Source organism: Salvelinus alpinus, chromosome 20, assembly GCF_045679555.1.
Source record: "Salvelinus alpinus chromosome 20, SLU_Salpinus.1, whole genome shotgun sequence".
Lineage (NCBI taxonomy): Eukaryota > Metazoa > Chordata > Actinopteri > Salmoniformes > Salmonidae > Salvelinus > Salvelinus alpinus.
Window position 1 is genome coordinate 41,091,411 of NC_092105.1, and position 13,645 is coordinate 41,105,055.

General features: G+C 43.2%; 1 pseudogene; it reads right to left on the reverse strand.

The window, feature by feature from the left end:
- Positions 1-2,755: 2,755 nt before the first annotated feature.
- On the reverse strand, positions 2,756-11,500 carry LOC139547121 (tetratricopeptide repeat protein 21B-like; annotated as a pseudogene).
- Positions 11,501-13,645: the final 2,145 nt, after the last annotated feature.

The window sequence follows — 13,645 nt, forward strand, 5'->3', positions numbered from 1 at the left end:
CTACACCGGCTCTGATGCTTGTCGGATGTGGCAGGCCTTGAAAAATATTACGGACTACAAAGGGAAAACCAGCCGCGAGCTGCCCAGTGACGCGGGCCTACCAGACGAGCTAAATGCCTTTTATGCTTGCTTCGAGGCAAGCAACACTGAAGCAAGCCTGAGAGCACCAGCAGTTCCGGACAACTGTATGATCACGCTCTCCATAGCCGATATGAGCAAGACCGTTAAACAGGTCAATATTCACAAAGCCACAGGGCCAGATGGGTTACCAGGACGTGTACTCAGGACATGCGCAGAACAATTGGCAAGTGTCTTCACTGACATTTTCAACCTCTCCCTGGCCGACTCTGTAATACCTACATGTTTCAAACAGACCACCATAGAACCCATGACCAAGAAAGCGAAGGTAACCTGCCTAAATGATTACCGCCCCGTAGCACTCACGTTGGTAGCCATGAAGTGCTTTGAAAGGCTGGTCATGGCTCACATCAACACCATAATGCCGGAAACACTAGACACACTCCAATTCGCAAACCACCCCAACAGATCCATTGATGACGCAATCTCAATCGCACGCCACACTGCCCTGTCCCACCTGGACAACAGGAACACCGACATTATGCGAGAATGCTGTTCATTGACTACAGCTCAGCATTTAACACCACAGTGCCCACAAATCTCATCACTAAGCTAAGGACCCTGGGACTAAACACCTCCCTCTGCAACTGGATCCTGGACTTCCTGACGGGCCGCCCCCAGGTGGTAAGGGTAGGCAACAACACATATGCCACACTGATCCTCAACACTGGGGCCCCTCAGGGGTGCATGCTTAGTCCCCTCCTGTACTCACTGTTCACCCACAACTGCGTGGCCAAGTATGACTCCAACACCATCATTAAGTTTGCTGATGACACAAAAGTGGTAGGCCTGATCACCGACAACGATGAGACAGCCTATGGGGAGGAGGTCAGCGATAGGACAACAACCTCTCCCTCAATGTGAGCAAGACAAAGGAGCTGCTCGTGGAAAAGGAGGGCTGAACAGGCCCCCATTAACATTGACAGGGCTGAAGTGGAGCGGGATGAGATTCCTTAACTTTAGTTCATTTAGAAAATATTTTCTCAACTCTATTTCTTGAACTGCATTGTTGGTTAAGGGCTTGTAAGTAAGCATTTCACGGTAAGGTCTACATCTGTTGTATTCGGCGCATGTGACAAATACAATTTGATTTGATTAATCAAGTTTTACAACACGATTTTCAAATGGGACTCGACAGAGATGGCATATAAATAGAACTAACCAGTGTTGCATCTTCATTGACCTGGTCACTCTTCAGAATGACACTGCATTGCTGTTGGCAGCCATTCACATAATCTAGAGTAAGGTACAACTGAGCCAGCTCCAACATCACCTGGTAACAATGAAAGCATTCAAAATTAAGCTTTCTTAACCGATTATCTTCTAACATCGTAATAATAATATCCTTTCCTATGAGCACATGTAGTAATATAACTGGCTGGGTGTGAAACATACATTCACCCCCAAAAATGTAACTTATTTATATTATAATTTAGCGGATAAACTATCATAATAAGCAAATGAGCAAACTATACAAAAACAGCACAGAAAGGCGACAGAAAGAGATCCTAGGGATTCACAATTACAGCTGCAGAGAGCACACACTTGAAGGTTTGATCCAGCTGCACCGAACTTGCTATCCCTCTCACAATAGACAAGCGCTTCCTTGTAGAATTTCACTGCGCTCTCATAGCCTCTAAGACTCGTGTAGTGTTTAGCGGTCTCGGCACAGATCTGTGCAGCGAGCTGCTTCTGCATGGGGACAGCGTCTGGCTGCTCCAACACCTTGGCCTGCACATCCCAGGCCTAAAGGTCAGCACAAGGCTGGGTTCACGTAGAGCTAAGCAATAGCAATGTTGTGAATTATGCGCATATCTTGGGGGAGACCTAGACGGATGATCATAATAATATATATCAGTTATTTCAGTTTCTCTCATTCTGTGCCTGGGCCTTTATTAGGTGATGCACAGGATGATCACGGACCTGGCAGGGAGCGGCACACAGAGTTATTCGAGAAGGGGTGTTCCCATAACAGTTCTGTTTGATCTAATATCTCATTCATCTGGAATACTGTTCTTACCTCAAAGTTGTGGCTGAGGCAGAACTCTAGAGACTAGGAGGAGAGCTTGTAATTGCCTTGTTAGAGGTGGATATGTTCCATGAGCAGGTAGGCCTCAGCATGGGAGGGACACTGGTCCAGGCAATATTGGAGGCTGCTCTGTGCAGTGTCAATGTCACCTAAAGGACATCAGCATTGCCATCAAACCTATTGTTGTCATCCATGTTGAGAACCCCTTGGCATGAAAACAGAGCAGAATTTTGTCACATGCAATACAGTTGAAACTCACCTGACTGAAACCTGACTTTGGCCAATAGCAAGCCACCCTGAAGGAGTCCAGGTACTATCTTGACCACAGTGTCCAAAACAGAGGTTTAATGCTGGAGCTGAGGGGCAGGAGGCTGGCTCTGGGATGTAGATGATGCCAATGTTAATCTCTATGGGCTTAGACCAAGACTATGATGAATGCCATGACAGGGGCTAAAAGTCCATTTAAGACCTGTGACGACTTCTTTGATTTGTTTATGAATCCCAGTAAATGTGGTGTCAATAATTACGGACAGTCATCTCTGTAAATGGATCCATAGATGTGCAGAGCCCCTTCTCCAACTTTATCCCCTCATCTACTGTATATCCCCTTACAATTTCTACTCTGTCTGAATAAAGCGTGAAATTATATATTGAACAAATGTATCCACACACATCCCCCTCCAGACTGACCTTAGCAGGACAGAGTTCTATGTACTCCTTGACAATCTCCAGCAGGAAGTCAGGGTTGAGCTTCTCAAGAGTCCACCACCAGCGGCAGGCCCTGCAGTGTGGGTGTCCACTGCATCGTTCAGCGGGTTGGTGACATCATCCTGTAGCCTGTGTTTCTTCACAGCTAGCACAGCGTGCAGGTACAGCAGCTCCTGAAGGAGAGGAGAGAGCAAGCCAAGGGTGTCACAGGGTCTCCACAGTATTCAGCTCAGTAGGACTAGGGTAGCCCTAAGACAGCATTGTTTATACCACAATCGTACAGCAGAATGTGCATCCCAAATGGCATCCTATTCCCTTCATAGTGTACTACAAAAGCAGTGCACTATAAAGGGAATCGAGTGAAATTTGGGACACAACCAGAGAGTATCCTCTGGGCCAGCAGAGGCCATAAAACTAAAGACTCACAGAACCAGCTGTTACTCAAAGGTTACTCATCCAGGCTGATGTCACTGTAAAGGGCTTAACAAACACAAAAAATACCAAGAATTACTCAACAAAAAGTTGTGCTAAAGGCTACTGGGCTTTACTTTATTTCCAAATAGTGGATATGAATGTCAAGAGTGTAATAGGGTTACTTTGGCTAGGCCTTTGAACTGGATTAAACAGAGTAATATCTTTCCTCTATCAGCCTTAACCCTGATTTCCCGATAGACTGCTGGATCTCTATGAGAAACTCCAGCTGTTGCTCTGCATCCTCTAAGTGTCCCTCGATCAGCTGGCACCTGATAATACCTGGAAATACAGATAATGTGTAAGTCATTTAAATTAACGGTTAAATATTAGTTAATAGATTGCTTACAATTCTCAACTAAGCAGTAAATATTACCCAATTTTGTATAGGTATATATTTTACCTTTATTTAACTAGGCAAGTCAGTTAAGAACAAATTCTTATTTTCAATGCTGGCCTAGGAACAGTGGCTTAACTGCCTGTTCAGGGGCAGAACGACAGATTTGTACCTGGGGGATTTGTCAGCTGGGGGATTTGAACTTGCAACCTTTCGGTTACCAGTCCAACGCTCTAACCACTAGGCTACCCTGCCACCCTGATGACATACATTGCTACATTATTGCTAAAAATAAAAAATATGCTGAACAATCAGCGTAACCTGTCAAAGCTGAGACACTTGTTTCATCCAGAGTCATGGCAGTCTTGTATCACTTCATAGCCTATTTGATTCTTCCCTGCAGAACCAACTGGTAGCGCAGCTCTGTGGCCAGATACGCATCCCCTTGGGCTTGGGAGAAGGCTTTGTCCACCATGATGTGGTTCTGCTGAATCACTGTCGAATTTCTTCCACACTAGTAAATTATAATATTAGAGTATTTCTTTGTGTATATCTCATGTCACACATGGCATGTACTGGTTCAGAGACTGTTGCAATGTTACAAGGGTGAAGTGAAGGGGTTCGACATCTCTTCAGAGGTGAAACCAGTGTCTTTTATGTAAAATATGTTTATTGCAAACCATTAAACACGTCTTACCACCCGTGTGAAAGCGAAGGACATCCTGTAGAAAAGCTCTGGGCTGTGAGGCTCTTGGGTGTCCAAGCTGCTGATGAGATTTGAGAGCTGGTTAACTGACTGCTAAAAAGGAAAAAGGGTATCCCGTTTGGCCATGTACACATCATGAAAACATTCACCCTTCACAATTAGTTGTGTGGCAACGGGTTATAGTGTAATCTGTTTCTCATGTTAGCTCGTACTCTTTGAACATTACCTCTGTGATGTCTCCCTCTCTGCATAAGGAGTGAAAAGTGAGCATTCTCAGGGCTTCCAGGTTGTTTTTATCCTTCTGCAAGAGTCTGGAATGGGTAGGAAACATCACATTAATTTAATGACCAACACTGTTTGTTTGATCCTAATGAAAACGTGGTGCTGTCAGGGTTTTATATTACTTTTTCCCAGGATGGCTTATGTGACAGACAAGGCTGGAGGAAAAGTAGAGAATACAATCTAAGGAAGAACACAGAGTTAGACAAAGAGAAAAAAAGAGCAGGACTGTGCACTGCATGTGTCCATCCCTGTTCACAGAGCTACGGCTCAGCAGGGCTAAACCAGTGGCTCTGGTCTTGGGCTTAATTCCCTTAGAAACAGGCTCCACCTGAGTGATCCTCCTTCCTGCAGTTCATAGAACCTGGAGGAGTGCATCCTGGGAAACGTGTAGCTCTAGCGCTTCAACTCAAAGGCCTTTTTATATTCTCTGGCTCTGGCCAGTGTCCAGCGGGCGAGCAGTCAGGAACAATGGTTCAGTCATTATGCACTGGTTCCAGGCATCACGCTCCATTTTCATTTGCACTTGAATACGGACCCACTTGCAAAGGCTGACTGGCTCGTTCTTTATATGGCTGCTATTGATTGACCAAATCCAGCAATGAAAGTGTTTATTTGATCCAAACAAATCTTTATAAACTACAATTTAAGCCAGCTAATATTTCCAGTATCATTAATTTAAGTTAACAAGAAAACACAATTTCTAGAGCAAAAACACCTATAACATGGGATACTTTACCTCTGTGCTGCGCCTACAGTTTTCTCACAGTCCTGCAGGGTCAATAGAAGCTTCATATTCTTAATAAAGGCAGGGAGAAACCCAGGGAAACTAACAGTCACTTGGTTGACTGTCTCCAAAGCTCCGGAATAATTCTGTTGATACTCATAGTAATGTGCCTGAAACAGACAAAATATCACATAATTTATGGACATGTCGAGGGAAAGTCAAACGCATTGTTGTACATCTGTTTCAACAGAAAATTACTCTACAAAAAGAGCAAAAGGTAGCAAGCTAGCATTAGGTCTCACTGTATTACCACAGATAAGGCAAAACGATCCATTCAATATATGGTTAGATATGGTACAAATTGAGACGCAGATTATGTTAGTGAATAATAAACTCAGTCATCCTAGTAAGGATGTGGGACACAGAAAATCTAGCACATTGAATTACAGTAACTAAGCGCCACATTAAATTATGAGAAGTGACAGAAAACTCAACAATGTCTCCAATGAGTTGTCCCATGTCATTTCAGCAAGCCATGACACCCACCATCTCAGATTGTTCTGAAATTGTTTCTGTAGTTAGAAACAGGTAAGATTGGCATTCCTGAAGCATTATTTGTTGAAATGTCATTTTATCTCTGAGAAATTCATTGATTAAACCCAAATTGGCAATTTAAATTTATAGGATTCAGATAACATTGAATAAATATAGTACCCAACATTCGATTTGGACCAAACTTTTTCCTACCAATGAGTAACACATAAGGAATACCCCAAAACTGTGAAAAGCCACCCACAGAAGCCACAAAAGCCACCCACAGATCCCCCACACCCATCCCACCCCAACAACCAGTACAGTATAATTTCTATATGTTTGACAAGTAGTATGAGGCTGACTTGGAGTATTGCATCTCCATACTATGTCATGTATTCCCTGTGAATTTGGTGATTTTTCCCCCCCCTGTTCAGAGAAATTAGTAATTCAATTTGCTTGCATTATTTACCATGAAGTAGTGTGACAGTACCATAGTTTGACCACTAAATGTCACTGTTTCTTCCATACCGCCACACTATCCATTTTGCTGGTCTCTTGTGTTTACTCTTAGGGATAACAGTCCCGTCAACGGGATTTTAGAGAAACAACAAATGTTGGTACATATAAGTGTCTTATATCGGCTGAAAGCTTAAATTCTTGTTAATATAGCTCCACTGTCCAATTTACAGTAGCTATTACTGCGAAAAATTGCCATGCTATTGTTTGAGGAGAGCTCCTAACAACAAAACACTTTTTTCACCAAGATAGGTTTGATAAATTCACCTCTAAAGGTGAAATGTGTACTTTCATTCTGAAATCTTGCTCTGATTTATCATCCAAAGGGTCCCAGAGATAACAGGAAGTGCCGTTTGGTAGATAAAATCCTTTTTCATATCCTAAAAAGGTCCATATAGCATGCAAGATCAATTTTGCATTTCCACTCGTTCAATTTGCAAAGAAAGGAATCTGTGAAAATCTAACCCTGAACATTGTTTCAACCAGTCAAATCACATTCATACTTATTCCTCAGAGATCCTAGAACGTAACCAGACTTCACTATATCATTAGGGGTGTAGTATATCCTATAGGCCACCATATTTGAGAGCGATGCTTTCATGGCACGCCGATGATGCGGGCGGTCTTCACTTGATCGACTGTAACTTTGTCAAATAAGCACCAATCGGGGTCAAACAAAGCTAGCTAGATAGCCTATGAGCTGGGCTTTACGTATCCGTCGCAAAATGTAGCTGCTGACCTTGTGCGACAGCAAGCCTTTTCCTTTTGTACAAAAATTCTAAGAATATGGAGAGTTATGAAGTTATGAAAACTGGGTGTGTTGCAAATGTTGAACTTATAATATGGCTACTAATACTTGCAAAGCTAAATCAAAGTCCAAGTATACAGATTTGATGATATTCTTACAGAAAAATTGAATATGAATGCGAATGTCTCCTTCACGATTTGCCCAAATGTACCTGGGGACTTCACACTAAAAGTCATGTAGTTTGCTCATACTTCAAGTTATCCGTCTGAAACTATGCACATACACTGCTGTCATCTTGTGGACACCATCGGAGTGAGTGAAGTAGTGTGAAACAACCAGAGTGATGGCTAGATTTGGGACCTTTCTGTTGCATTTCAAAGATGGTGGTAGAAAAAAACAAAACGGTTGGTTTATTCTTTGTATTTTCTTCTACCAGATCTATTGTGTTATATTCTCCTACATTCCACAAACTTCAAAGTGTTTCCTTTCAAATGGTACCAAGAACATGCATATACTTGCTTCAGGGCCTGAGCTACAGGCAGTTAGATTTGGGTATGACATTTTAGGCAAACATTTTTTTTTAAAGGGTCTATCCCTAATTATTAAACAGATCACAACATTTCCTTTGCAACTTTGGGTAAACAAACCAATAGATTTGCTCATGATGACAATCCTTTGTGTGGTCATCCTCACAAGTCAAGCCAGTCCTCTATAAAAGCAAAGGAGTTTGTCCTTCTTATATGCTTAATCTGTGTCCAGGAAATGGTCCCTTTGCGTGTGGTTTATTTGCTTCAAAAAAGGGATTAGTTACTGTTAGACCATTCCTGGTGAACAAGCAAACCATTAGGCTACAGCAGTTCTAATGGTTTAAATGTTAAGGTCTCTAGTGGTCTTCAATGGTAAAAGTCCCAAACACACACTGTGCAATATTTTGCAATTGTAAGGGTATTGGTTTGTGTTGGGTTTAATGGTGAATGTCACTAATCACAATACATATTTTCAAAAACATCTGACTGCCATGCAATTAATTATTTTAGTAACTAGACTATTTCTCCATCAAAGTTTAGAGCATGGGAAAAGTTTCAAATTACAATTGCATAGGGAAAGCCCTCTCAGAGAGCGGCCACTTGTTGGACTATTCAAGGAGAGTTGGGTTGAAGCATTAGGTAGCTAAGAGAAGGACAAACTGAATTGCTTTCATGGGGGACGACCACACAAATTTAATTTCATAATATTGGTTTTCTACCCAAAGTTGCAAAGGAAATGTTGTGATATATACAGTTGAAGTCGGAAGTTAACATACACCTTAGCCAATAGATTTAAACTCAGTTTTTCACAATTCCTGACATTTAATCCTAGTAAAAATTCCCTGTCTTAGGTCAGTTAGGATCACCACTTAATTTTAAGAATGTGAAATGTCAGAATAATAGCAGAGAGATTTATTTATTTCAGCTTTTATTTCTTTCATCACATTCCCAGTGGGTTAGAAGTGTACATACACTCAATTAGTATTTGGTAGCATTGCCTTAAAATTGTTTAACTTGGGTCAAACGTTTCGGGTAGCCTTCCACAAGCTTCCCACAATAAGTTGGGTGAATTTTGGTCCATTCCTCCTGACAAAGCTGGTGTAACTGAGTCAGGTTTGTAGGCCTCCTTGCTCGCACACGCATTTTCAGTTCTGCCCACAAATTTTCTATGGGATTGAGGTCAGGGCTTTGTGATGGCCACTCCAATAACTTGACTTCATTATCATTAAGCCATTTTGCTACAACTTTGGAAGTATGCTTGGGGTGATTGTCCATTTGGAAGACCCATTTGCAACCAAGCTTTAACTTCCTGACAGATGTCTTGAGATGTTGCTTCAATATATCCACATAATTTTCCTCTCCTCATGATGCCATTTTGTAAAGTGCACCAGTCCCTCATGCAGCAAAGCACCCCCACAAAATGATGCTGCCACCCCCATGCCTCACGGTTGGGATGGTGTTCTTCGGCTTGCAAGCCTCCCCTCTTTTTCCTCCAAACATAATGATGGTCATTATGGCCAAACAGTTCTATTTTTGTTTCATCAGACCAGAGGACATCAGAAGCTTCAAAAGCCATGACATAATTTTCGGGAATTTTCAAAGCTGTTTAAAGGCACAGTCAACTTAGTATATGTAAACTTCTGATCCACTGGAATTGTGACACAGTGAATTATAAGTGAAATAATCTGTCTGTAAACAGTTGTTGGAAAAATTACTTGTGTAATGCACAAAGTAGATGTCCTAACTGACTTGCCAAAACTATAGTTTGTTAACAAGAAATTTGTGGAGTGGTTGAAAAACGAGTTTTAATGACTCCAACCTAAGTGTATGTAAACTTCCGACTTCAACTGTATAATAAACACAAGAGACCAGAAAAATTGATAAAAGAGTGTGTTGTTATAGCAGCAACAACTGCATCTAGTGGTCAGATCCTGGTACTTTCACACTACTTTATGGTAAATAATGCAAGCAACTTCAATGACTAATTTCTCTGAACAGGGGAAAAAAACATCACCAGATACACAGGGAATACATTACATAGTACGGAGGAACAATACTCCAAGCCGCATGATGTGTGGGGGGTTCCGTGGGTGGCTTTTAACAACAACAAAAAATATTACCCATTGGCAGGAAGAAGTTTGCTTCAAAATGGATGTTGGATACTATATTTATTGAATATTATCTGAATCCTGAAAATGTAAATGTACAATTTGGGGCCAATCAATTAGCTTAATTTCTCAGAGATCAAATTGTATTTCAACAAAATAATGTTTCAGGAAAGCTAATCGTATCTGTAACTAACTACAGAAACGATTTCAGAACAATCTGAGATTGTAGGTTTCAAAATCCTCTTTATTCTGCATTTTGCGGTGAAACATTTCTTAACACAGGTGCCCTTCGTACCTTTCCCATCAGAGCGAAAATGTCTGCTTTCTCTTTCAAGCCTTTGTCAAAGTATTTCCCAGCCTTCTTCTCTATGCATCCTTACCAGTGGTCAGATCTGTCCAGCCTTTTAGGATAAGTTCCTGAACAACAGACATAAATTAAAAACATTATAAAAGGGTAGACAAAAAGGAAACCAGGTAGAAAGAAGTATATTGTGATTTCTAGTCATTCCACTCAAAAAGTTATTGGCAAGCCTGTACTGCCATAGCATGAGCATAATCTTATCTATTTAACTGTTTGAGTTCTGTGTACGGTGACACCTGTATACTTTGTACATTTTTTACATGCTGTAAATAAATGCATATTCAAAATACAAAATTCATTGTTACAACAATTTGAGAGAAACACATATGACAAAACTAACTTCTCTGGAACCATTAGAGATTTTTATCATCCTCTCGATGTATTCTCTTGCTTAGTCATTACGTCCCAGAAGCCAGAGGAATATCCCAGCATAGTAGAGCCCATTAGGAGTAGCACTATTACGGTCCTCTTTCACCTTGGCATCCAGTTCCTGAAAGACATCTCGATCTGTAGTCAACACAAACAGATAAGTGTATAGATTCAGTGTCACGCCCTGATCATAGAGAGCCCTTGGTTCTCTATGGTGTAGTAGGTCAGGGCGTGACTAGGGGGTGTTCTAGTATGTCTATTTCTATGTTGGTGCTAATATGGTTCCCAATTAGAGGCAGCTGTTTATCGTTGCGCCTCCCCAGTCCGGTACGTCATGTTCCAGCTCCCCGCACTCTCCCCGAAGTGCGTGTCACCAGTCCAGTGCCACCTGTGCCAGCTCCACGCACCAGGCCTCCAGTGCGTCTCCCCAGCCCGGTACTTCCGGTGCCAGCTCCAAGGCCGGAAGTCTTCCTCTGCGCCGGTGCCCAGTCCAGGCACGGTGTCCAGTCCCGCTCCAGGGCAGGAGCCTTCCTCTACGCTGATGCCCAGTCCAGGCACGGTGTCCAGTCCCGCTCCAGGGCAGGAGCCTTCCTCTGCGTCGGTGCCCAGTCCCGCTCCAGGGCAGGAGCCTTCCTCTGCGCCGGTGCTCAGTCCAGGCACGACGTCCAGTCCAGCTCCATGGCCGGAGCCTTCCTCTGCGCCGGTGCCCAGTCCAGGCACGGCGTCCAGCCCAGCTCCATGGCCGGCACCTTCCTCTGTGCCGGTGCCCAGTCCAGGCACGGTGTCCAACCCAGCTCCATGGCCGGAGCCCTCCTTTGCGCCGATGCCCAGTCCAGGCACGGCATTCAGCCCGGCGCCATGGCCGGACCCGGGGTCTGGGCGCGGGCTACGACCTGCACCGGAGCCGCCACCGACACTAGTCACCCCCCCTAACCCCTCCATTTGGTTTCAGGTTTTGCGGCCGGAGTCCGCACCTTTGAGGGGGGGGGGGGCAGGAGCCTTCCTCTACGCTGATGCCCAGTCCAGGCACGGTGTCCAGTCCCGCTCCAGGGCAGGAGCCTTCCTCTGCGTCGGTGCCCAGTCCCGCTCCAGGGCAGGAGCCTTCCTCTGCGCCGGTGCTCAGTCCAGGCACGACGTCCAGTCCAGCTCCATGGCCGGAGCCTTCCTCTGCGCCGGTGCCCAGTCCAGGCACGGCGTCCAGCCCAGCTCCATGGCCGGCACCTTCCTCTGCGCCGGTGCCCAGTCCAGGCACGGTGTCCAACCCAGCTCCATGGCCGGAGCCCTCCTTTGCGCCGATGCCCAGTCCAGGCACGGCATTCAGCCCGGCGCCATGGCCGGACCCGGGGTCTGGGCGCGGGCTACGACCTGCACCGGAGCCGCCACCGACACTAGTCACCCCCCCTAACCCCTCCATTTGGTTTCAGGTTTTGCGGCCGGTGTCCGCACCTTTGAGGGGGGGGGAGGGGGGGGGGGTACTGTCACGCCCTGACCATAGAGAGCCCTTGGTTCTCTATGGTGTAGTAGGTCAGGGTGTGAATAGGGGGTGTTCTAGTATGTCTATTTCTATGTTGGTGCTAATGTGGTTCCCAATTAGAGGCAGCTGTTTATCGTTGCCTCTGATTGGGGATCATATTTAGGTAGCCCTTTCCCCACCTGTGTTTTGTGGGATATTGTTTGTGTGTAGGTGCCTGTGTGCGTGCACATCATGACTTTACATTTCGTTGTTTCTTTATTGTTTTGTTTGTTTCACGGAGATTAAAAATATGTGGAACTATACTCCCGCTGCGCCTTGGTCCGCTCATTACGACGATCGTGACATTCAGCTACAGAAAAAGACATAAACATGGATCAAGACAAATATGGATTTACCTGGGTTTTGCCTTTTCTTTTCAGCATAAGCAAGAGCCATGAATGTGCTGAGAGACACATCTTGTCTGTCATTTATTTTCTCCAACTCATGGATGGCTTCCTGCATTTGATCTAAAACGAAACATATGAATCATTGATATTACAAGACACAGATATACAGTGAGGTCCAAAAGTATTTGGACAGTGACACATTTTTGGTTGAAATAATACAATGACGATGGGGTTAAGGAACAGACTGTCAGCTTTAATTTGAGGGTATTTTCATCCATATTGGGTGAACTGTTTAGAAATACAGCACTTTTTGTACATAGTCTTCCCGTTTTAGGGAACCAAAAGTATTTGGTATACTTTAATATATTTGGTCCCATATTCCTAGCATGCAATGACTAAATCAATCTTCTGAATCTATAAACTTGTTGGATGCACTTTAATGATGATTGTATCATTTAAAATCAAAAGTGCTGGAGTACAGAGCCAAAACAACAAGAAAAATGTGTCACTGTCCCAATAGTTTTTGACCTCACTGTAGCTGCTTTATTAGTTTGTTTCAAGCAAAGTAGTGGAGTCCTACTTTATCTTGTATCAGGTTACTGTAGGCATGGAAAAAGCTGAAGATTGGATAATTGCTCAATTTTCTTCTGGGCCACAGCTGCAGCATTTAATACATGATTGAAATACAGTGGAGTGAAGTACTTAAGTAAAATACTTTAAAGTACTACTTAAGTAGTTTTTTGGGGGTATCTGTACTTTACTATTCATATTTTTGACTACTTTTACTTTTACTCCACTATATTCCGAAAGAAAATAATGTACTTTTTACTCCTTACATTTTCCCTGACACGCAAAAGTACTCGTTACATTTTGAATGCTTAGCAGGACAGGAGAAATGTCTAATTCACGTACTTATCAAGAGAACATCCCTGGTCATCCCTACTGCCTCTGATCTGGATGACTCACTAAACACAAATGCTTCGTCTGTAAATTATTTCTGAGTGTTGAACTGTGCCTCTGGCTATCCGTAAATAAATAAATAAAAATAATTGTGTCGTCTGTTTTGCTTAATATCAGAAATGTTAAATGATTTATACTTTTAATTTCATACCAAATACTTTTACACTTTTACTCAAGTAGTATTTTACTGGGTGACTTTCACTTTTACTTGAGTCATTATCTTTTAAGGTATCTTTACTTTTACTCAAGTATGAAAACTGGGTACTT